General features: G+C 39.9%; 1 protein-coding gene across 3 annotated transcripts in view; it reads right to left on the bottom strand.

Annotated features, from left to right (window-relative positions):
* Positions 1 to 22,600, bottom strand: part of LOC121298910 (SH2 domain-containing adapter protein F-like) — a 105,198-nt gene that overhangs the window by 58,384 nt on the left and 24,214 nt on the right. The gene's annotated exons all lie outside the window — the stretch shown is intronic.

Below are 22,600 nucleotides of genomic sequence, written 5' to 3'. Positions count from 1 at the left end.
ATCTTTGCCTTTGGGAAAGCAGGGCCACCAAGGCACACTACCACCGGCGGGACTGGCCACAGCGAACCTAGTTCTCTGTGGGGAGGAAAAACGTGAAGTGGGAGCCACTGGTGGACCCCCGGAAGGTGCTGATGCCACCACTGCACATCAAATTGGGCCTTATGAAACAATTTGTCAGAGCTCTAGATAAGGAGTCGGCAGCCTTCAAGTACCTTCAAGACTTCTTCCCTAAGCTGTCTGAGGCAAAGGTCAAAGCCGGTGTCTTCGTCGGACCACAGATAAAGACAATCCTGGAGTGCAATGAATTCCTAAGAAGCTCACTAGTAAGGAGAAAGCGGCTTGGAACAGCTTTGTCGCAGTGGTTCGGGGCTTCCTGGGCAATCAAAAGGCCGAAAACTACGTGGAGCTGGTTGAGACTCTGGTGAAGAACTACGGCACAATGGGCTGTAGGATGTCCCTCAAAGTCCATATCCTTGATGCTCATCTTGATAAATTCAAGGAGAACATGGGAGCGTACTTGGAGGAGCAAGGCGAGTGCTTCCACCAGGATACACTGGACTTTGAACGCCGCTACCAAGGACAGTATAACAAGAACATGATGGGAGACTACATTTGGGGGCTGATTCGTGAAAATGATTTACAGTATAATCGTAAATCCCTAAAAACTACTCACTTCTAAATCTTTTGTAGTCATTTTTGTATGACTTTAGTATAAATACATGTTAATTTGGATTCATATGTTGTTTTTTTCTGACTTTATGTGAACGAAAAGACACAAATTCGCCTGTTTTCTCATTGGAAATAGGTAAATTTCAAAATATCACTGTCCTGGTCACAAAAGCAAAGTTTGTGGGGAATAATAGCCATTTTCTATACTTTAGAGGCATAAGCAATTAGGAAATAACACTTACTACCCAGGAACAAAAATTGTGTTACATAGTGTAATGTAGTTATGCGCTTATACTTTCGACCTCTGGATTAGAGTTGGACAAGTCACACATCAGTTACAATATTTTATTTACATCTTCCTGATTTAAACAAGCTAAACAATTTTTTAAAAATGGATGGAAAAACAGTGCTTGACGTTGACTTTGTGCACATTGGAGATTCAATACCAAGCTTCTATATGATTGTCACTGAAATGCCGGTACTAGCAAACAGTTCCCCAGGATCTTAAATAATGGATGCATTTTGTCTTGCTTCTACTGACACATCAATTAACTTATAGAGAAGGTTTGACAGATTGAGAAGTAGTAACTTGTTGCAACAGGACAGCCTAGCTATAATGAGATGTTGACCCAGGGGAGTTCTTCTACAGAAGCCATTGCCATTTGTACTTGTAATTCCCCGCACCAATCATTGAACAGTCCCTAGGATATCAGGAGATACAGGACAAGACTGGATTGAACAGCTGCCTGTGTACAACACTTAATCACAGCTGTAACTCAAGTTCTTGCTGCTCACTGGTTGAAATATGTTCGTTTGTATTCCTGTTTTGCTATTGTTTAAAGAAGGCCTATAAACCCTACAAATGCTAGCAACAGTAGCAGGAAAAAGAGCGTACCTATTTGGCCAACAATGTGACATAGTGGCAGGCAGGTTTTCAAGGGGGAGAAACCTTGTGTCCCACCAACTACAGTAATGAAGACTGCGAAACTAGACAAAGGAAAATATAGCCTCCTAACGTTTAAATGCTATGCACATGACAGCCTATAAACCATATCTACATACAGACATGCACACTCTTTATATAACATTCTGATACTGACAGCCCTGGTTAGTATATTCCACCTAATTAAAAAAAATAAAATAAACACAACACATACACACCAAAGTATAGAAATTGGTGCTGTGATGCGATTCAATTTTTTTTCTTAGTAAATGTCTCTGTAGGAGCCAAATTAGAATTTAGTATTTTGATTATAAAAGAGAATGTATTCTTATTTTAGTTTATTTATATATGTGTAATTATTACTTTTACTGTGTATGGATTGGTATGTGCTCCTTTTTTATGCACAGTGCCCTCAAGTGGTAGTTTTGTTTATAGCTAATGGCATTGTTATTTTAGAATTCGGTTTTGAAAAGTAAACGATAAAAGGAAAGAACACAGATGACACAGCGAGTTTAAGCAGAGGAGCAAATACAGTTTTCGACCGTTGATACCGTTAATACTGTTTGATACGTATATAGATTAATAACAAGACTATATACATACAAATCATAAAAAATGTGACACTAAGAATATAAAAGGACATAAGGATAAGAAAATAGTTAAACTGAACAATATTTGTTTGTGCTTGGGTGGAGTTACTGTTACAGAACCTATTGCTGTATTTGAAGGATTTTCCACTCGTCTGGCTATTATTGGATGTAAGTAAATAAAAGCTTATTGTTTTCTGAAGATTGTGACATCTAGATACCTGGAATTATTCTTTAAGTTAAGAGTTGGAAGGGATATGTGAAGCACAATGACTGAGTCGAAACGTATAGGATACCTAGCTTACAAAAGCTAAGAAGTGGTAAAATTGTATACAGTAATCCCTCGTTATATGAGCATAATTCGTTCCTTGAAAACTGCTCTTTAGGCGAAATGTCATATAACAGAAATGAAATCCCCATTGGTTCTCATGTTATAATCTTCGAATGGTTCCACAGCCCAAAAAATTTCCTCTTCAGCACGCAAAATTCCCCTTAATAAAGGACAGAACAGTATCTAAATATTAAATCATTGAAATTCTGCATCAATTATTAAACAAATTAGCCTAAAGTTGTTAAGTCCCCCACAAATAAAGACCGGGGCTGACACAGTTTTCTTTCATGCGCTTATCATAGCGTTAGAAAATTTGTAAAAATGCCAACAATAAATAACACACAGTTATGAAAAAGAAAATTAAAAGAGAATAGTAAATATAAAACTGAAATTAAAAAAAAAACACTTAATAAAGAAGAGATAGCAGAAGCAACTGACAACTGCTACACACGAGAGAAAACACGAGAATGGTACAAAGACAAAGAAGGCTCATAGCGCATGCTGGAATGGCCATGGTGGTGGTGAATGCTGTGACGTATGCCTTGCGCAGACGCAATACAATCGGCCACTTTGCGAGCTCCCTTCTCATAAGAGCGAAAATATCATTGTTTAATGGAAAAACAGGATTGATTTCCATGACATGAGAATAGATGTTAAACTTCATGCTAATTTGAACTCAACTCTCGCCAAGATAAGCACCAACTAAGACGTAGCTTTACCGTAAACTAATGTGATCCATCTGCATCTCCATCCATTTGCGTTGCTTTCCATCTGATGATGTACATATCTTTCTGTATAGTGCTGATTGCTGAAGTGTAATGCTGGCTCCAGGGATCAGCTTATTTTGCCTCCCCAGTGCATCAGCAAACACAACGGCTGCAATGCTGGCTCCGGGGATCAACCCAGTGTGAACTCCCCAGCGCATCAACATGACAACAGTCTGGATTGAGCTAAGTAGGGTACATTTCTGGGGTCTTCAAGTGGGCACCTTCCATCCTTGGTGTTTCGTCGACTAGCCCACGACACCTCAAGAGGGCTCAACAGTGAACCTGGCGTCCCAACATCACCCCCCTCCATCCCCCACTCAGCTCAGCCCAGCTAGCTTACTCGTACATCAGCGTTGCTTTCTTTATTGTGCTTGAGATCCCCATCCAGAATCTTTGTGTCTCAATCACAGCCAATTGCTGTGCCTTTCTGCTGCTTCACTTAAGTTCTTCACTGTGCGACGCAACTCTTGGTGAACCCGACATCTCTGAGAAACCGGGTTGTAGAGCGTGCCACAAATCCTCGACAACCCACCTCCACTGGGTAAACTCAGACTCTTCATCCTCGCTGTTCCGCTTCAGCAGCTAGTTGTTTCTATCTCTCGTACGCCTCATCCACAGCATCCTCCCATGGCTCTTAACTCCACCAGATGAACAAGATGTGCTGATCCAGACCACAAGACAATGTCTGGTCGAAGGTTAGTGGTGGCAATCTCAGGTGGAAAAATAAACCATTGACCAACATCTGCCAGCATCTTCCAGGCTCTAGCAGCTTCCAGTGGTTCTGGGCGAGGCTTGGTTTTAACACCTTTTCTTGGTGGTTGCTCTCCTGGACGGAGGAATACTGTCTTTTGTGAGTAATGCTTTGATGGAACTGGTGGCAACTTATTGGTCAGGTTACGCTTGTCTTCCAATGCTAAGGCCAAACATCGCAGCACCTGGTCATGGCGCCAAGTAAACTGTCCTTGGCTAAGATCCACCTTACATCCTGTCAAAATGTGCCTTGATGTTGCAGGTGATGAACACAAAGAACATGACGGATCCTTACCCACCCAGAGGTTTAGGTTCTGTGGTAATGGGAGATCATCATATGTTGATGTGATGAGGAAACTGATCCTGCTCTGTTCCACTGTCCATAGGTCTTGCCAGCTGATCTTGCATTGTTCCACACTCTCCCATCTCATCCATTCTCCCTGATTTGCTTGGGAAATGGCCTTTACACATCTGGTCCTCTCCTCCTGCTTTTGCACCTCGTTGACTACCAGCTTCCTCCACTGAGCTGGGGTTGCCTTGTGACATGTAGGAGGAGCTGAACTTAGACCAAGACCTCCTTTTCCATGCTGAACTTGCCTCATAATATCTCTGATACGAAGGGCAGCCTTAGCATCCCTTCCACAGCTTTCTTTGTCGTCCATTTTCTTCCAGTTTTCAACACAGGTGCTGCCTCCCTTACGCATTTGTCATGTGAATCTACTAATGTCATTTCCAGTCGGACTTTGGCACACTTAAACTCCTCGGTCACAGCAGAGATTGGTAGCTGCAGTATTCCTTTACCATAAAGTCCCACTCTGCTGAGGCAGCGTGGAATTCCCAACCATTTCCTGGCGTATGAATTGATTAAAGCTTCCAGCTTCTCAACTGCCACAGCAATCTTGGCAGTAGACCAAATTGAAAGCACCAGAGTTTCAGTTTGCCGGTAAAGTGCTGCTGCCTATGCTTCAACCCTTCCACCGCTTGTTGTCTAATTTCTCCCACATGAACTGTGTCCTTTAGATCCCCGTCGTACCATCTCCCTAGACTTTTCACTGGCTTCTCAGACACTGTTGGTATTGCCTCACCGTTAATGTAGCTTTTACCTACTACTTTACCTTTAATTAGATAGATGTTCCTTGATTTAGTGGCTTGAATTGCATTTGTGTCCATTCAATGTTACTGGTTAATTTGCCCAATAACTGATTAGTGCAGGCTACTGTTGTAGTCATTGTTGTCATGTCATCCATGTATGCTCGAATTGGTGGTAGTCGCATTCCAGAAGCCAAATGCTACCCAAAGAAGTTCATGTGGCACTGAACCATATGCATTAGATAAAATCCAGGAATGTCACATGGAGCTCCTTCCTCTCCTTTTTTGCTGATTGAATTTGTTGCCAGATTACGCTGATGTGTTCTAAGCATCCTGGGAAACCTGGAATGCTTGCTTTTTGTACTGAAGTGTCAATGAAGCAGTTCTTTAATAGGCAGGTTGACAATCTCTGAGCAATAATGCTGAAGAAAATCTTGCCTTCTCCTTCGACTCCATCTGCTTGGAGCCATGGTCTTGGTACAACCTGTTTTTCCCATGCCACTTTCATCAATTTCCACAGGATTCATAGAACTCCAGAAGCACTCTTGTACACTCTGTATGGAACTCCGTTAGATCCTGGAGATGATGATGACCTTGCTTTCTTCACAGCCTGCTCTACCTCTTTCCACTTAGGTGCACAGTCCTCCATTTGGTATGATATATGCTCCTGCATTTTTGAATCTGTATGTGTTTCCTCCAAATATCTCTCATGCTCAAACTTAGATGATTTTAGTGTGCCATTTTTCTCACTGGTGAATATCTTCTTTACAAATTTGAATGGATCTTTATAAAAGTTAGTTCTCACACTCTTTCTTTTTGTATCGTTTCCGTAGGCGCTCAGCTCTGCGCCATGTTACAAGCTTATCTTTTATGACCCTTTGTAACAGATTGAGTCCTTCCTTCTGACTTTGTTCTGCTTTTTCTCCATTGCTTCCTCAACTGTCTCCTTTCTCTAACTAAGCATTCAATCTCCTGCTGCCGTCTAGACTTTCCAGAAATAGTCTGTACTTTTTCCTTCCTTTTTTCAATCCAAACCTCTCATTTCCATATGCGTAGATGATGTCCCCAAATTTATCCAGCTTCTTTTCAACTGTTCCATTTAACCTTTCCAAAGTAAAACAGAGATCCGTGTTTACTGCGTCCCATGCAGTTTTCTCATAAGCTCTTGGCCATTTAACTCCAGAACCTCAACCAGAACCTCAACCTCCCGTTGAGGTTCTTTTCTCTCTTACGCTGGTTTGTCTGACTGGGTTTGCAAGGATCATTAGGTTCATCACTAGTTGTATCCACGCAAGTCCTCCTCACATCTATGACATTGGTGCTGTTATCCTGTGATCTGTGGTTTGCTTCCTGTCGCTGGATTTCATTTGACTGACTTGACTGACTTCATAAGAAGTACTGATCAACGTGAGGCCCTTGTCCCTTTCCCTCAAGCATTTCATTCTCCTTTGATGAATCTTCAAACCCCTGACCATTGTCGCCTTGCTCCAGCCGCAGACACAAACCTGGAGTTTCATGTCTTTGTTAACTGCAGATCTTGAACTAGTCTTTTGTGAAGTATTATCCATTCTCATATCCGTTTCCATTCCTAAATCGTTAACCGTGTTATCCAACGTTGAGTCATCTTCCGCTCCCGCTCTTGCAGACTCTAGGGTTATTTTTCTCTAGTTTCTTAGAAGCCTTGGGCGGGTGTCTCCAGCATCCCGTTTACCTTTGAAAACATAGATCTGGATACTGCTGACCAGGGTAGCTAACCCTTGCCAGCCCCAATGGGGTCTCTTTCCTCCAGTCAGCTGTCTCTCCACGCTGTCACTGAGGTCTTTCCCTTGTTGCCAGCTGCAATATTCACAGCAGTCACTGGATGTATCAAGATCTTCATGACTTCCATTACATGAGAGTAGATGTTAAACTTCGTGCTGATTTGAACTCAAGGTTTATGCTGATTTGAAAGGTATTAGTTTCTGTGTCTTGTAAAATTGAAATCTCGTATATCGGTAGCTTGTATAGCGAGGGATTACTGTATTAAGAAGCCACTAGTCTCTCTTTGTATTTGTGCAGCGCTATTGAGATGTGGGCACAAAGCGAATAAACTAAACCTTTTTTTCACGTTATATTATATTCAAAGAATAAAAAAAAAAAAAACAATATTAAAAAAACACAGCTTACATGTGTTACAGAATCAATAAAAATGCACATACACTGTTATATTAACTCTACTGTTCAGATGGGAAAATGTATTGTTATTTTTTAAATATCCCCTTCTGTTGACAGATAACATAGATACTGGTAAATTAAAGCCTATACGTAAATAATTTACACTTCCTTTTAAAATCCTGTTATATGTACTCACAGTCGCCATCTAGAGTGCTTTGTTTATTATGGATGTTTGGTTTTTACTGTATTCAGTAACTCAATCCACAGTAATTCTGAATTCTTTTATTTCAATTGATGACACATTGAACTTGTGTTTTTGTGGTACTGCAATTTTGTTTGGCATAATTATTTACATACCACGGTTTTCTTGTCCGGTTCCTCAAAATAAATCCAAAACGTGTCTTTGTCTCGTTACTTTGTTTAGAGATGCAATTTTATTTAAAAAAATATATAACAAATGTCAGAGAAAAAAAACGTCTTTCTTACCCAGTGTGGACTGAACCATACCACACCCACTACAGCATGAACACGCAGTGTACCAATGAAGCGCCAGATCAACCGAGAATAAAACCCGCCCCAGTGTCAATCTTTCTGATGCACCAATTAGAAAAAGTACTTGGAGGCAATTGCCAAACCCCTTCCTTTTTATAATAGCCGCCCTTACTGTGGCATCACATAAGTTGGAAACACACTGGCTGCTGTACATGACAATAAATTACTAAAATGAATACGTTTGTCATGGGACCGGCTATGTGTCTATCATATTCAATGTTTAACCACTTTAGAGTTAAACGTTTAAAGGTTTAAAATTCCCACCGATACTCCACAGACACAGTCATGACATTTTTGTGTCAATTTGATCATATAGGATACTGCAGCGATAAAGCTGAGTTTTTAAGAATTTTATGGAAGATATGCAGATGAGAGTAGAACACCAATGTAAAGTGTGTTTAAATGTTAAAACATTTGCTTGAAGGCCATTCCAACATTCTAACATTGACACACGTGATTTTCTTTTTCATACACCTGTGGCTGGAGTCTAATTAATCAACAATTATTCCATTATGGCCATAGCCACATTCCCACGTCTGGTCTGGCAGGGAGGAATTTAACCCCTTCCCTGCCAACCCAATACTCCCCACACATTACACCGGCAGGGCTTCTGCCCTGCCACAAATACACAAGTTTCATCATCAAAAAGTCTAGGGATTGCCAATAGTCACTAATTACAACAAACATTTAACTTCTTACAATCGTTGTTAATAAGTGATCCAGGTATGTTCTGCTCCATTCCACCACAACTGAATACAATGAGATTATTATTATTATTATTATTATTATTTACTATTGTTTAGCCTTTACATTGTGAGTAACATCATACAGTATATTGACAGTAGACAGGACTTTGATTAACATCTTGCTGAAGGCCAGCACTGTGCTCTCTTCTCCAGACAGCATACTCTGAGGCACCAACATCACGTCATACACTTGCGTACTGAAAGAGGTTCCATTACATATTTTAGAATGGTGTGACAACAGGCAAAGCAGGCCATGGAAATAAGGCAGGTACATGCATTAACTATGTATATGTGTAGCTTGAGCTCAAGACTTTCTATATTCTGTATGTTATGTTTTTTTTTTTTACTTTAGAGGTGCCATGGCTGTAAAAAAAAAAAAAAAAAGTGAAAATCAATTGCTACGTAATTATTTTATTTCATTTGAAAATGCAGTAGGGTAAAAGGTCTTTAATATTCATCACATGTTGTTCCTAATGAAGAATGGATCTTCAGCAAATTGCTCTTGGAATTACAATTTCAATTTCTCCCGTTTGAAGAGCTATCAGGGAGAATGTTTCTGCTCGCTGCAGGCATAAAGCCAGCCTCCGTTCTCAAATCGAGTTGTAATGACTGTGTAATAACTCACCAGCGTCTGCAGCCCTCAGCTCTTCAGAATACAAGCGCTTGTGCCCAGAGGGAGTAAAACCTACACCATCAGGAGATACATATCCAAGGGGGCCAGTCTCTCATTTTGTGTTAAATTAACCTGGACCTATATGCAATATGTATTTGAAATATGCATTGCTTCATTTTGAAGACTATTTAATAAAACGATCTTCACCTATTAAATATCATTTGATTGATTAGGCTTGACAGTCAGTGCCATGCTGGCTGAAGGATTCATCCACACTAAGCACTAGTAAAAGATCCACTAGCAGAAGCCTCAATAGTGTTGAATTTAAAAATACTAAAAGAAACTTAAATTCACTGATAAACGTTTCAATGTCTTAATCATTCAACTTAATTAAAAAAAAAAAAAAAAAAAAATCAAGTGCATCTGCTATTTGGTACCATAATCTGCATCGCTATACTGTGCCTATAAAAGGCAGTGCTGGCAGCCTTAAGGGATAGTGCAGTATTCTGTGCAGAAAACAATCATGCTATTTAAGAATGTACAGCATGGCTGAAACATTACTAAAAGGCTGTTCTACACTCACACACCTTGGGCTGGCAGCCAGGAGAGGAGTTTACACAGGTACTGAATACCAGGGGTGAAGCTTGGTAAGGCTTCACTGTGTTACAATCTGTGCCACACAGATAACAAGTATTCAAAATCAACACTACACACAATTCATAAATATCATTCCCTGGATGTTGATGCATGTGCCAGAGATGGGAATGCACATCCTAGGGACATACTGTAATCCCATTCACTATGGGGTTTTAAATACATCTAGAGGACGAACCGCTTATCCAATAGTGAAATAACTTGGTTATGACCTTGCTCACAATTATTCTAATCTGGCTTGTTAGGAGGTGCCTGCTAATCAGTCCACCCACCTGCCCACTCCAGCTGTCATTGATTTTTACATGCACATGAGGAAGGCAGGTCTGGGTGATCTGGCGAGTCTGTGAGCTCTGCTTTTATATTCACAGTCATGTTGGGAATGTACAGTATGTCACCATTACATATTTAGTATGAAGACTGTACATAATATCAAATGCTTTCTATATACATTTTACTCTACATATGTTGGCAAAAGATCACCTTATCCCACTTCCTGTCAACATGAACCAAAAAATAAATAAATCAGTGTTTTGTTATTTTTAAATGGGATGACAGACACTTTTTGTGGCATAGATTTACAGCATTGTTATATCAATGTACAGTTTAACCAAATTCATGTGAGCGCTCTTGAACCTTTAGTCTTTATTATTCAAACAAAACAAAGGCCAGAACCACGCCAAGTGTAGATCATTATGACCTAGATTCTGATAACTTCATGGAATGAAGGAATGTCAATACCAAGTTTCAAATACATCGGTAGACAGGTACACCCCCCCCAGATTCTACTGTCAGCTAGTCAGATAAAGATTGTTCTCACCAAATGTCATCACAATTGGGTAAGTAGTTCTAGATATACAGTGCCGAGAAAAAGTTTGTGAACCCCTTACGATTTTCACATATTCACATTTCAAACCTAAAATGTTATTAGTCTTATTTTAAGTCCTAATAATAAAGATATCCTGATTAAACAAATGACACAAAAACATGATACTTTTTCGACATTTAGTTATCCACAAATGATTCAACATTCACTATCCATGTGTGAAAAAGTACGTGAACCTTTAGGATTCAGTAACTGGTGGCACCCCCCTTGAGCAGCCATGACTTTGCTTGTATGTTTAGGATCACTGTCATGCTGCATGGCCCACTTTCGGTTCAGCTTCAGCTCACACATGGATGGCCTGACATTCTCCTCTAGAATCTTCTGATACAATGCAGAATTCATGGTTGTGTCAATGAGGGCAAGCTGTCCAGGTCCTAAGGCAGCAAAGCAGCCCCAAAACATCACACTTCCACCACCATGCTTGATGGTTGGGATGAGGTTTTTCTGTTCAAACGCAGTGTTTGGTTTTCGCCAAACATAACGTTTCTCATTGAGGCCAAAAAGTTCTACCTTTGACTCGTCTGACCAGAGAACATTGTTTCAGTCTTGTGGATCTTCTATGTGCTCTTTGGCGAACTCCAGACGGGCAGCAATGTTCTTTTTAGATAGCCTCCTGGCTATCCTTCCATGAACACCATTCTTGTTCAGTCTTTTTCTGATAGTTGAGTCATGAACACTCACATTAGCAAAGGTGAGAGTGGCCTGCAGATCCTTGGATGTTACTCTGGGGTTCTTTGTGACTACCTTGATGATTTTCCAGAGCCCCAAATCCTTAGAAATGTTTTTGTAACCCTTTCTAGACTGATGAGCATCAATAACTGTTTATCTGATGTCCTCAGAGATTTATTTTGATCGTGGCATGACGTGTTTCCACACATCTATATGCTGAAGACCAAACTTACAAAGTTTCTAATCTTTATATAGGGTGGGGCCTTACAAACTCACCCCTGAAGATCTACCTAATTATTTAAACACCTGATTCTAATTACCCCCTTAATTGAGCTGATCAAACCAGGGGTTCACTTAATTTTTCACATACCCTGAATCTTAATTACTCATTGTTTGTCTAATTCATACATCGTTTTTTTTCAAAAGACATGGAATTGGTTAATATAAACCCTATTGGATATTGAAGAAAAGTTTTGATTCAAGAAGGCCATCATGGTAAAACTATGGAATTTCCATAATTATCATGGGGGTTCACAAACTTTCTCAGCAGTGTATGTAAAATATAAGTGTGACAAGCGGTACACACACACAAGGGTGAGTCCCCTAGTTCCCAGTTGCCAGGGATATGCATCACTACTTGGAATAATAATTCTTTACCATAGCTGTTTCTTTATTGTAACTCAAGCCCACGCACCGAGAGTTATAATCCTCTGTAGGATTGCGGTAAAGCTCATCTCTGCTGTCACCCTGGATAGACCTGCCCTACTGAGAGCTGGATTCCCTGGTTCTGTCAATCCTACTTCACTTTAATGAGAACCAAATTCAACAATTAGTGTTGAGCAAACAGAGGGCTGTTTGAATAAGAGCCTTGAGGAAAAAAACGTGGGTGTTGATTTATTTAACCCATCCATCACCTAGGAATGTTGACATGGCCAACAACAATATTTAAAAATGATTTACAAAAGGAAACTTTCAGAAAAAGGAAGGACACATTCGAGGTAAAAAAAAAATAAAAAACTAGCAGAATGACCCGGATCTACTGCAAGTTGCTTCTTGCCAGATTTAAAATAGAAAGTACAGTGAAACACTCAGATTATCATTCCTGTTACTGTCACCCTCCACTTGCAGTACAATCAGCAGATTGAAATGTTGCGGACAGAATATAATGGGAGTCAATAGAGTCAAGCTCCCGATAGGGTTTATCCACACTCCGGTTAATACTGGTCACATTGATCAGTAGTACAACCGATCTGCACACGTAAGCTGAAACTGAAATTATCTATAATGCTATAATGTATCATAGATTTCTTATATATTTTATTTTTCTACTGTACTTACTGATTGAACTTTTAGAAAATAAAAATAATCAATGCAATACGTAATACTAAATTAAGTTCCACAACAAAACAGGCATATTTGTTGTATCTAGACTAACTGGTACTTCTTGTTGTTACCATTCTTTGCTCTGTCCCTTTGACGTGATGTTAAAAGGGTTTAGCTGAAATTTAATACAGCATCAGAAATCAGATACCCAGTTTATTGAGTCATACTAAATTGAATGATGTGTCACAAGCAATGCTTGACATTGGACTGAGTTTGGGGCTAGGTCTAATATGAAAGATCCTAGCTCTGTTTGCACCAGTTTCTCCTGTTGCCTGGTTGGCCTCTGGGGAGTCATGTGCTGCCAGAATGTAGTCAGAGAAAGAAAGAAAAAGAGCGATTTCTGCACTCCTTTCTGGTTGCCAGTAAAAGATGCCGCAGAATATTCCTGTACATGAATAATCTATAAAACAGCAAGTAATTGGAGCCTTTTTATCAGCCACTGGCAGGCCACAGTAACATCACTCCCTTAGCACCAAGATAATAAACATTAGGCTTCATAATTCATATCACTATTTTTTTAATATAAAAGGCATTAAGAAATCAATATTTATGGTCTTGCTGTGAGGGGTAACATGGTTTTGACACAATGCTTTACAGTGGCTTGCGAAAGTACTGACCCCCCTTTGCATTTTTCCTATTTTGTTGCCTTACAACCTGGAATTAAAATGGATTTTTTGGGGGTTTGCATCATTTGATTTACACAACATGCCTACCACTTTGAAGATGCAAAATATTTTCTATTGTGAAACAAACAAGAAATAAGACAAAAAAACAGAAAACTTGAGCGTGCATAAGTACTCACCCCCCCAAAGCCAATACTTTGTAGAGCCACCTTTTGCAGCAATTATAGCTGCAAGTCTCTTGGGGTATGTATCTATAAGCTTGGCACATCTAGCCACTGGGATTTTTGCCCATTCTTCAAGGCAAAACTGCTCCAGCTCCTTCAAGTTGGATGGGTTCCGCTGGTGTACAGCAATCTTTAAGTCATACCACAGATTCTCAATTGGATTGAGGTCTGGGCTTTGAGTAGGCGATTCCAAGACATTTAAATGTTTCCCCTTAAACCACTCGAATGTTGCTTTAGCAGTATGCTTAGGGTCATTGTCCTGCTGGAAGGTGAACCTCCGTCCCAGTCTCAAATCTCTGGAAGACTGAAACAGGTTTCCCTCAAGAATTTCCCTGTATTCAGTGCCATCCATCATTCCTTCAATTCTGACCAGTTTCCCAGTCCCTGCCGATGAAAAACATCCCCACAGCATGATGCTGCCACCACCATGCTTCACTGTGGGGATGGTGTTCTGGGGGTGATGAGAGGTGTTGGGTTTGCGCCAGACATAGCGTTTTCCTTGATGGCCAAAAAGCTCCATTTTAGTCTCATCTGACCAGAGTACCTTCTTCCATATGTTTGGGGAGTCTCCCACATGCTTTTTGGCGAACACCAAACTTGTTTGCTTATTTTTTTCTTTAAGCAATGGCTTTTTTCTGGCCACTCTTCCGTAAAGCCCAGCTCTGTGGAGTGTACGGCTTAAAGTGGTCCTATGGACAGATACTCCAATCTCTGCTGTGGAGCTTTGCAGCTCCTTCAGGGTTATTTTTGGTCTCTTTGTTGCCTCTCTGATTAATGCCCTCCTTGCTTGGTCCGTGAGTTTTGGTGGGCGGCCCTCTCTTGCCAGGTTTGTTGTGGTGCCATATTCTTTCCATTTTTTAATAATGGCTTTAATGGTGCTCCGTTGGATGTTCAAAGTTTCGGATATTTTTTCTAACCCAACCCTGATCTGTACTTCTCCACAACTTTGTCCCTGACCTGTTTGGAAAGCTCCTTGGTCTTCATGGTGCCGCTTGCTTGGTGGTGCCCCTTGCTTAGTGGTGTTGCAGACTCTGGGGCCTTTCAGAACAGGTGTATATATACTGAGATCATGTGACAGATCATGTGACCCTTAGATTGCACACAGGTGGACTTTATTTAACTAATTATGTGACTTCTGAAGGTAATTGGTTGAACCAGATCTTATTTAGAGGCTTAATAGCAAAGGGGGTGAATACATATGCATGCACCACTTTTCCGTTATTTATTTTTTACAAGTTTTTTGAAACAAGTTATTTTTTTCATTTCACTTCACCAATTTGGACAATTTTGTGTATGTCCATTACATGAAATCCAAATAAAAATCAATTTTAACTCCAGGTTGTAAGGCAACAAAATAGGAAAAATGCCAAGGGGGGTCAGTACTTTCAGACAAAATAATCCCCCTTTTATTTAATATATAATTTCTGTCACAATAGTTTGGGATTGATAATCTGCTAGTTTAGGGTAGAATACCAAACAGCAATTAATCAAAAGACAGTATTTGTGAAAAAAGCATACTCCCGGTTGAGAACCCCTGCTTTATAAAATATCACTTTGATTTCAGAGACACAACACAAGGGATAGATTTAATATAAAATCAACACAGTAGTTCCTAGTGGAAGATTCTTATCTGGATAATATGCGATACATGTGAAATGTACTGTATGCTGTCTTTGGCCCCAGCTTACAATACTTATATATATATGAATACCAGGTTTTAGTGTGTCAGCTTTTGTGTAGTAACTGCCCAGGCATTTGACAGACACTTTAAAAAAAATAAAGCAAAGTGGTGGTAGCCTTTTCCCCTTCCTAGTCATGTCCTGACTCGTGACTGCACTGTTAGCAGTCACGTGGATGCTGAAGGGAGGTTTAAATGGGCAGTGAAGGCAGCTGAGGATTCCTACTTGATTTAAGAACATAATCATTCTATAGCTTTCTGTACACTCTGAATAATAAATATACCTTGTTAGCAGTACAACTTGTTTACGCTACCTGCTCAGCAAGAGATTATGAAAGGTGTTCTCTCCGGAAATCTTTTATGGTCTACATAGTTAAAATGCTGAAATCTAAAACTATACAAATCACCTCTAATATCCACCAGGCAGACAGAATCGCAGTTTAACATAACACAGAGACAGACACAAAGCTGCGTGCAACAGTCTTTGATGAGGCCATTCTTCATTCTTGCAATCCACAGAAATGCTAACACAGCCACCAGAGCAAATCACAAAAGAGCCCACTTACAGAGACTCTGCTATTTCCCTCCCCGCTAACATGCAACTCTCAAATTAAAGTGCCTGCCTGCCTCCCTCTCCAGCTCTGCTCAAGCGATGACACGACCATGGCAGAAGACTGCTACACCGCTCCTGCTCCTAATACACCGCTTCAGTCAGCTGCGATATTAAATTAACAGTCACTAGAAAGCAATTACTGCTCAGTCTCAATAGCCAGGCTGCTTGCTGCTTGTACTCTATTGCTATTGATTGATAAACCCGTGTTTGGCAAACACAGCACTTTTCAAGATAAAACAAGGGGGGAGGTTAGGAAACTTTACAGGGGGAATATAGGGACTGTGACAGTTCACAAGATGTGTTCTTTTTAACCAATTTGCTGCTCTGCCTTCTAGTCCCACATCTTCAACAACAAGGTTACAATCTGGTCTCTAATCTATAAAAGCCAGGCTACACTGCCTCCCAGTCCGTCAATATTAACTGTCAGCAGTACTAACTGCTTCGTATGCTACTTTGCCCCCAGTCCCTCAACTCTTACAACTAGACCACCACTACCCATTCTAGCACTTTTCTGGTACTCTAGCTTGCCAGAGCAATTTGGCTTGGTGCTTTAAGTGTTCACTTCAAACAGCTGCTTTAAAAAAAAGAATACACAGGGTATCGTCTGAAGAGAGATTTCATCTCCCAGCCCCTAAACACATTTTAATGACTGCACACTGAAAACTAGACAGAGAATCTCAGAAGGTCATTCCTGTATAAATACATCAGCACACAGTGAAGCAGTGGAAAATGGCCTTCAGGCTAGTTGTAAAAAAAGAACAACATGTAATACAGGAAACCATGGATTTCTAGCAAAGCTAAATGCCTTGCAATGCAAACATAGCTATATATGTATATAACATTTATCAACTCGAAGGGTAATACAGTGTAAGTGCTGCAATAGTAAATTAGTATTAGTAAAAACTATTTATAAAATGCAGGTGTAGAATGACCTCTTACGGAACAAGATTCTTTTAAAAAAAGCAACTGATTGAATATTGACTTGGTGAGGTACAGATCTGTTTATCCCGATCCCACAGTAGTGTGTGGAGGCTGATATGGACTTCATTAAGCCCGGAGCGCTGTCAATGACTAAAGAAAATAATTACTGAAACAACAGAATCTCTGTTGCACAAGAAATTTGTCTTTTTTTGCCTTCACGTTCTTAAATAGACACATCGGCTTGTGGCGTTTCAGAAAGTTAACAGAACTGTCTGCCTCACCTGCTTGGATTTCAACAGCATAAAGGCTTATAGTTTTTAAACCTCTGCACAGCTCAGCCTCCAACTGACAAATGTATTTTCAAAAAGCCTATATTATATATATATTATATATATTTTTTTTTTTTTTCTTTTTGAAAGTGACAGACATGTGCCTTCCAACCACCAATAAAGAAAATCAATAAAACGATTCTTAGCTGGCCATATGAGGATACTGTATTTTAATTTGGTATCTATCTCTGCTTGTTTGAAAAAATAATAAATCAAACTGTCAAAAATGTCTATACTGTCTTGAAATACCAATTTCATTGGTTTAAAACCCAAAACCCACAGCATTTTACTTTGTCAGATTCTACTGTTGACTGATGACCAATTACAATTTAAAGGTATGTTAAAAACACAAGTTGCATAATTGCTATAACTGTAGGGCTGGTTGCACATAATCACATATAAAAACCACCCCCTAGAATGTATACCAAGACAGAATAACCTAGGTCTCAGTTATCCACTCCTGAAAGAACTAAAGTTAATGCTTAAACGCATGGTGTATATAGCATTATAAGTGGTCAAACCCTACAACTAACCACATGCAGACTTTTGGAACTACACATGTAGTGGATAAGAAAACACTTTATTTTGACAGATTTCATTAGGAGATACTTATTGAGATGTTCATTTTCAAATGATTGTATGGAGGTAGAGTAGATGTTAGTATTAAGTCTGTATGTTCAGGTTACCCCCTTTTCTCTGTGGCTCAAGGAAGTGCAAATCTGCTGCATATGATTACAGCTTACTGTACTGAAACATCCCCACTACTCAATACTTTACATGAGAATCAGAATAATGAAAATGAGCTGTTTATTCAGAAGAAAGTCTGCATGCCATATTACTACTCCGGATGGCCTTTTAATGTACCATTTGGCTCAGATTTGCTTTATTTTGTCAGCTCACCAAGCAACACTTTACAATTTTTATACAGACATACATAATTATTTGGATAAAGCTGTCTCAGGCTGTTAATTCCCTAGCCTGGTCAGTGAGGGAGCAGCAATTGTACGTTCTTGCTTGACATGGCAAGATCCTGCGTTTTCTGTTTGTGGCCACATAGCATTATCCAGCACTCTGCAAGAAAATAGTTTGTGAAAACTTTAGCTGCAAGGCTTGCTGGGAAAGAGCCGCCAACATCCGTGAAACTTGCATTGCATGGAAACCGAGTCGGGTAGATTATCAATGGGAGTTAAGGAGGAATGCTGGGGAACCCAGATCAGCTTGGATTAGCGGTCAATTCGTGCTTATGGGAACGAGGTATTAGTGAACACCTATTTCATTCAATGCTGCACTTCCTCATGCAGGAAAGCAGGAGACATTGAAAACATGCAAAGTTGCTTCTGGGAATTTGAGTTTATTTAAATTATTTTTTTTTACACACTGGACTCTGCCGAGTCAAAGCCCCGGTTTGAACGATTGCATGCATAAACAATGCCGAAGGGGAAATATCGCGGCTCACGTGAAAATACTGCCTAGAAGTAGTTGCTCTGTGCATTAATGATTTGGACAGTTGCTTGTCAATAAATATATTAAATGCACTTCTTGATTCTTTATCGTGACTGTGTGCTGTGCTCTACCTCTATCCGGTGTGTGTGTGTATATATATATCAGTGTGCTGTGAAATTTTGTGCAAAGGTAATGAAAATCAATGTAAAACAAACATATTGTTTCATCTTAAACAATATTCAATCCAACCAAAATTACAACTCATAAAACTCGTGAAAATTAATCATCAAATATTTTAAAAGTGAGGTATTGGTCTTTCAATTCTAAAACGTGAACATTCTAAATGCAGGTGGCCAAAGGACAAAATTGAGATGATGTGTTTTTACTAGTCACCATAGAAACCAAGCAACAGCGTTCGCGTGCTTTTTTTGTTGATAGTAAAACAAGACAAAACAAGCTAGCAGACGCAGCAAAATTGACCGGATCCTCATTTGTTTGCCGGATGTATTTTATATCCCCTGATCTAAGGAGAAATGGATAAGTTTGTTGTCAAAAGAGGCGATTCCTCCGCGTATTCAATTGCTGATGAAACATCTGAACCCCAAGAAAAAAAAAAAAAACAAGAACTGTTCATAGGCAGTATAATGAGAGCTATCTGGCCTTTGGATTTTCATGGACAGGAGATGCCGCATGCCCCTTACCTGAATGTCTCATCTGCAGAAAGAAGTTGGCAAATGCTGCGATGGTACCAAGTAAGTTAAAACGCCATTTGCAGACAAAACATCCATCTCTTGCGAACAAAAACATTCAGTACTTCAAGCGCTGTAAAGAACAAAACATGAATTCCACTCTCTGATAATACAGTTCAACGGCGAATTGACGACATGTCAGCTGATATCGAGGAAGTGCTGCAAGAGAAGTTAGCGACTAGTGGAAAGTTTGCTTTGAGGATTGACGAGTCCACCGATATAAGCGGACACTGCTAGCTGCTGGCCAACGTTCGGTATGTTGATGGGGACTCCATTCAGGAGAATTTTTTATTTTGTAAGGAGCTACCGAGTCATGCGACTGGTGAGGAAATATTTTGGGTAAACGATACTTACTTGAAGGAAAACAAAGTTACCTGGGTCATGTGTTGTAGCATTTGCACTGATGGAGCAGCCTCCATGATGGGGAAAGTCAAAGGATTTGTCAGTAAGGTGAAAGCGCAAAATCCTGACATTCATATCAACCATTGTATCCTCCACCATGAAGCTCTTATAGCCAAAACACTGCCACCAGAGTCAGCTGCAGTATTAGATCAAGCCGTGAAAATCGTGAGTTACATAAAATCATGGCCATTGAAATCATGCTTGTTCACTATTTTGTGTGCACAGATGGGGGCCAAGTTTACTGTTACACACTGAGGTGCGAAGGTTATCAAAGGGGAAGGTTCTCTCAAGTGTTCATGAGCTCTGGAGAAAACTGACAGAGTTTTCAATAATGAATGAACTGCCTTAATCTGACAAATACTGGACGGCTAAGCTTGCATATCTTGCAGACATTTTCAGCCATCTGAATGAACTGAATACTAAAATGCAGGTGAAGAATGAGACGATCCTGAACATCACAGATAAACTTCAAGGTTTCAGGTTACAGGTTTCAGGTCTTTGGCAAGAGACAGTGGCAGGGGGTTCGCTTGAGGTGTTTCCACTAACATTGTCAGCTGCAGATGCAGCTGTCAAGGCGCACAGCCTCATATTTAAACATCTCAAAATGCTGCGAAAGAAGTTTGAATGTTACTTCCCCTCTGCACATGTGGAAGACTATTACTGGATACCTGATCCATTTAGTTCACTTTCTTCCGATTCATCACAAAAGCTGACATTAAAAGAAAAAGAGGAATATGCAGAGCTACGGATGATCGCACAATGAAGCTGAAGTTTGGAAAGGTGGCTTTGGACATGTTTTGGCTGACTGTGGTACATGAATATCCGACTATCTCTGACCATACTATTGCTGACCTCTTGCCGTTTCCGACAACATACCTCTGCGAGCTAGCATTTTCAACACTGACATACATAAAAAACAACAGGAGGGAGCGCTTGTCAGTGGAAAAAGATTTGCAGGTAGCCCTCATCAATTCCTCCCCGGATCAAAAGGCTCTGCGCACACTGGCAGGCCCAGGTTTCCCACTAAGTTTCCTGGTAAGTTGCTATTTACTCTACTTTGCATTTTGCTCTGATCCATTGAATTTCAATTATTTATCTGGTTCAATTATTTAATACAAATTATACTTTTAAAAATATTGTTACAAATATAAAATTCCTAACGTGAAAAAGGCAAAAGTTGATCAGATTTTGAAAATGTGTTTGTGCTCGCTGTTGAAGACAGTGTATTCTGTGGTGGATTTGAAACATTAATGCATTTGATCCTTGTTTAGCTTGTTGTATGCAAACCTCTCTAGTAAGACCTTAACCATAGTAAATGTGCTGAAAAAAGTCAGTGTGCCATGGAATTGTTTGTCTCATTGAAGTGTGCCGTGTTACTGAAAAGGTTGGAAACCACATATGTATATATATATATATATATATATATATATACACACACACACACACACACACACACACACACACACACACACACACACACGCAGTACAAGTCAAAAGTTTGAGTACGCCTGCTTGAAACCAGGTTTTTTCATGATTATCAATGCTTTTAACTGTATAAACTTGTCTATAAACACTTAATATTTCATTATATGATACGTGTACTTATATAATCTGATAATCATAAGTGAATTGAATGAATTTAAATGAAAATGTAAATCTTGTCAATTTCAATGAAATGGTCACCAAAAGCAAGGGGATTTCAGTCTAAAGCCCAAGTCAGTTAAAAGTCTGAAATGTGTATAACACGGTGTTAGAACACTGGCCTAAGTATAAAAGTATCTTTGTTAGATGTTCTCTGAGTTAACTAGCATGTTACCTAATTAACCTTTTGTCACCAATTATTGTTAACAGATGAGGTCCATGATTACTATAAATATAGGTAGCATAGGCACAAGTTTGTCATTCCTGAATGTAAGGGAGCAGAAAATGACAAAATACGCTCAGTTAAGCAAAGAAAAAAAGACTATAATTACTTTTAGAAATGAAGGTCACTCTTTAAGACAAATCACAATAACTTTGCAAGTGTCTGTAACTGCTGTAGCCAAGACCATCAAATGATTTGAAGAAACTGGCACCCATGAACACCGAACAAGGTCAAGAAGGCCAATGGTGACCTCAGAATCAGAGAACAAGTTCATTCAAGTATGCGAAATCGACGATTAACTGCCCCTGAAATACAAACTCTGCTAAATGCTACTAGAAGTACAGATGTTTCAACATCAGCTGTTCAGAGGAGATTGCGTGAAGCTGGCCTAACTGGAAGAACTGCTGCAAAGAAACCATTGTTAAGGGTGCAGAATAAGAGGAAGAGACTTGCCTGGGCCAAAAAACACAGAAACTGGACGTTTGAGGAGTGGAAGTCGGTCTTATGGACTGATGAGTCAAAATTTGAAATATCTGGGTCCAACCGCCGAGTATTTGTAAGACGCAGAGAGGGTGAGTGCATGAGTTCTGCATGTGTGGTTCCCACTGTCAAGCATAGAGGAGGCAGTGTCATGGTCTGGGGTTGCTTTGCTGGTGACAGAGTTGGTGATCTTTACCAAGTCCATGGCAAGCTCAACCAGCATGGCTATCATAGCATACTTCAGAGGCATGCCATTCCATCAGGATTACAGCTAGTTGGGCAGTCCATCATTCTTCAGCAAGATAATGACCCAAAACACACCTCAAAGTTGTGCAAGAACTATCTGGCGAAGAAGGAAAGTGAAGGACAACTCAATCTAACGACCTGGCCTGCCAAGTCTCCAGACCTCAATCCCATAGAACTTGTATGGGACGCACTAGACAGAAGAGTCAAAGCAAAGCTACCCACAAGTGCCCTACATTTC

Source organism: Polyodon spathula, chromosome 24, assembly GCF_017654505.1.
Source record: "Polyodon spathula isolate WHYD16114869_AA chromosome 24, ASM1765450v1, whole genome shotgun sequence".
In the NCBI taxonomy this organism is placed as follows: Eukaryota; Metazoa; Chordata; class Actinopteri; order Acipenseriformes; family Polyodontidae; genus Polyodon; species Polyodon spathula.
Note: the sequence above shows the minus strand (reverse complement) of the source record. Positions and strands in the feature narration are given on the sequence as shown.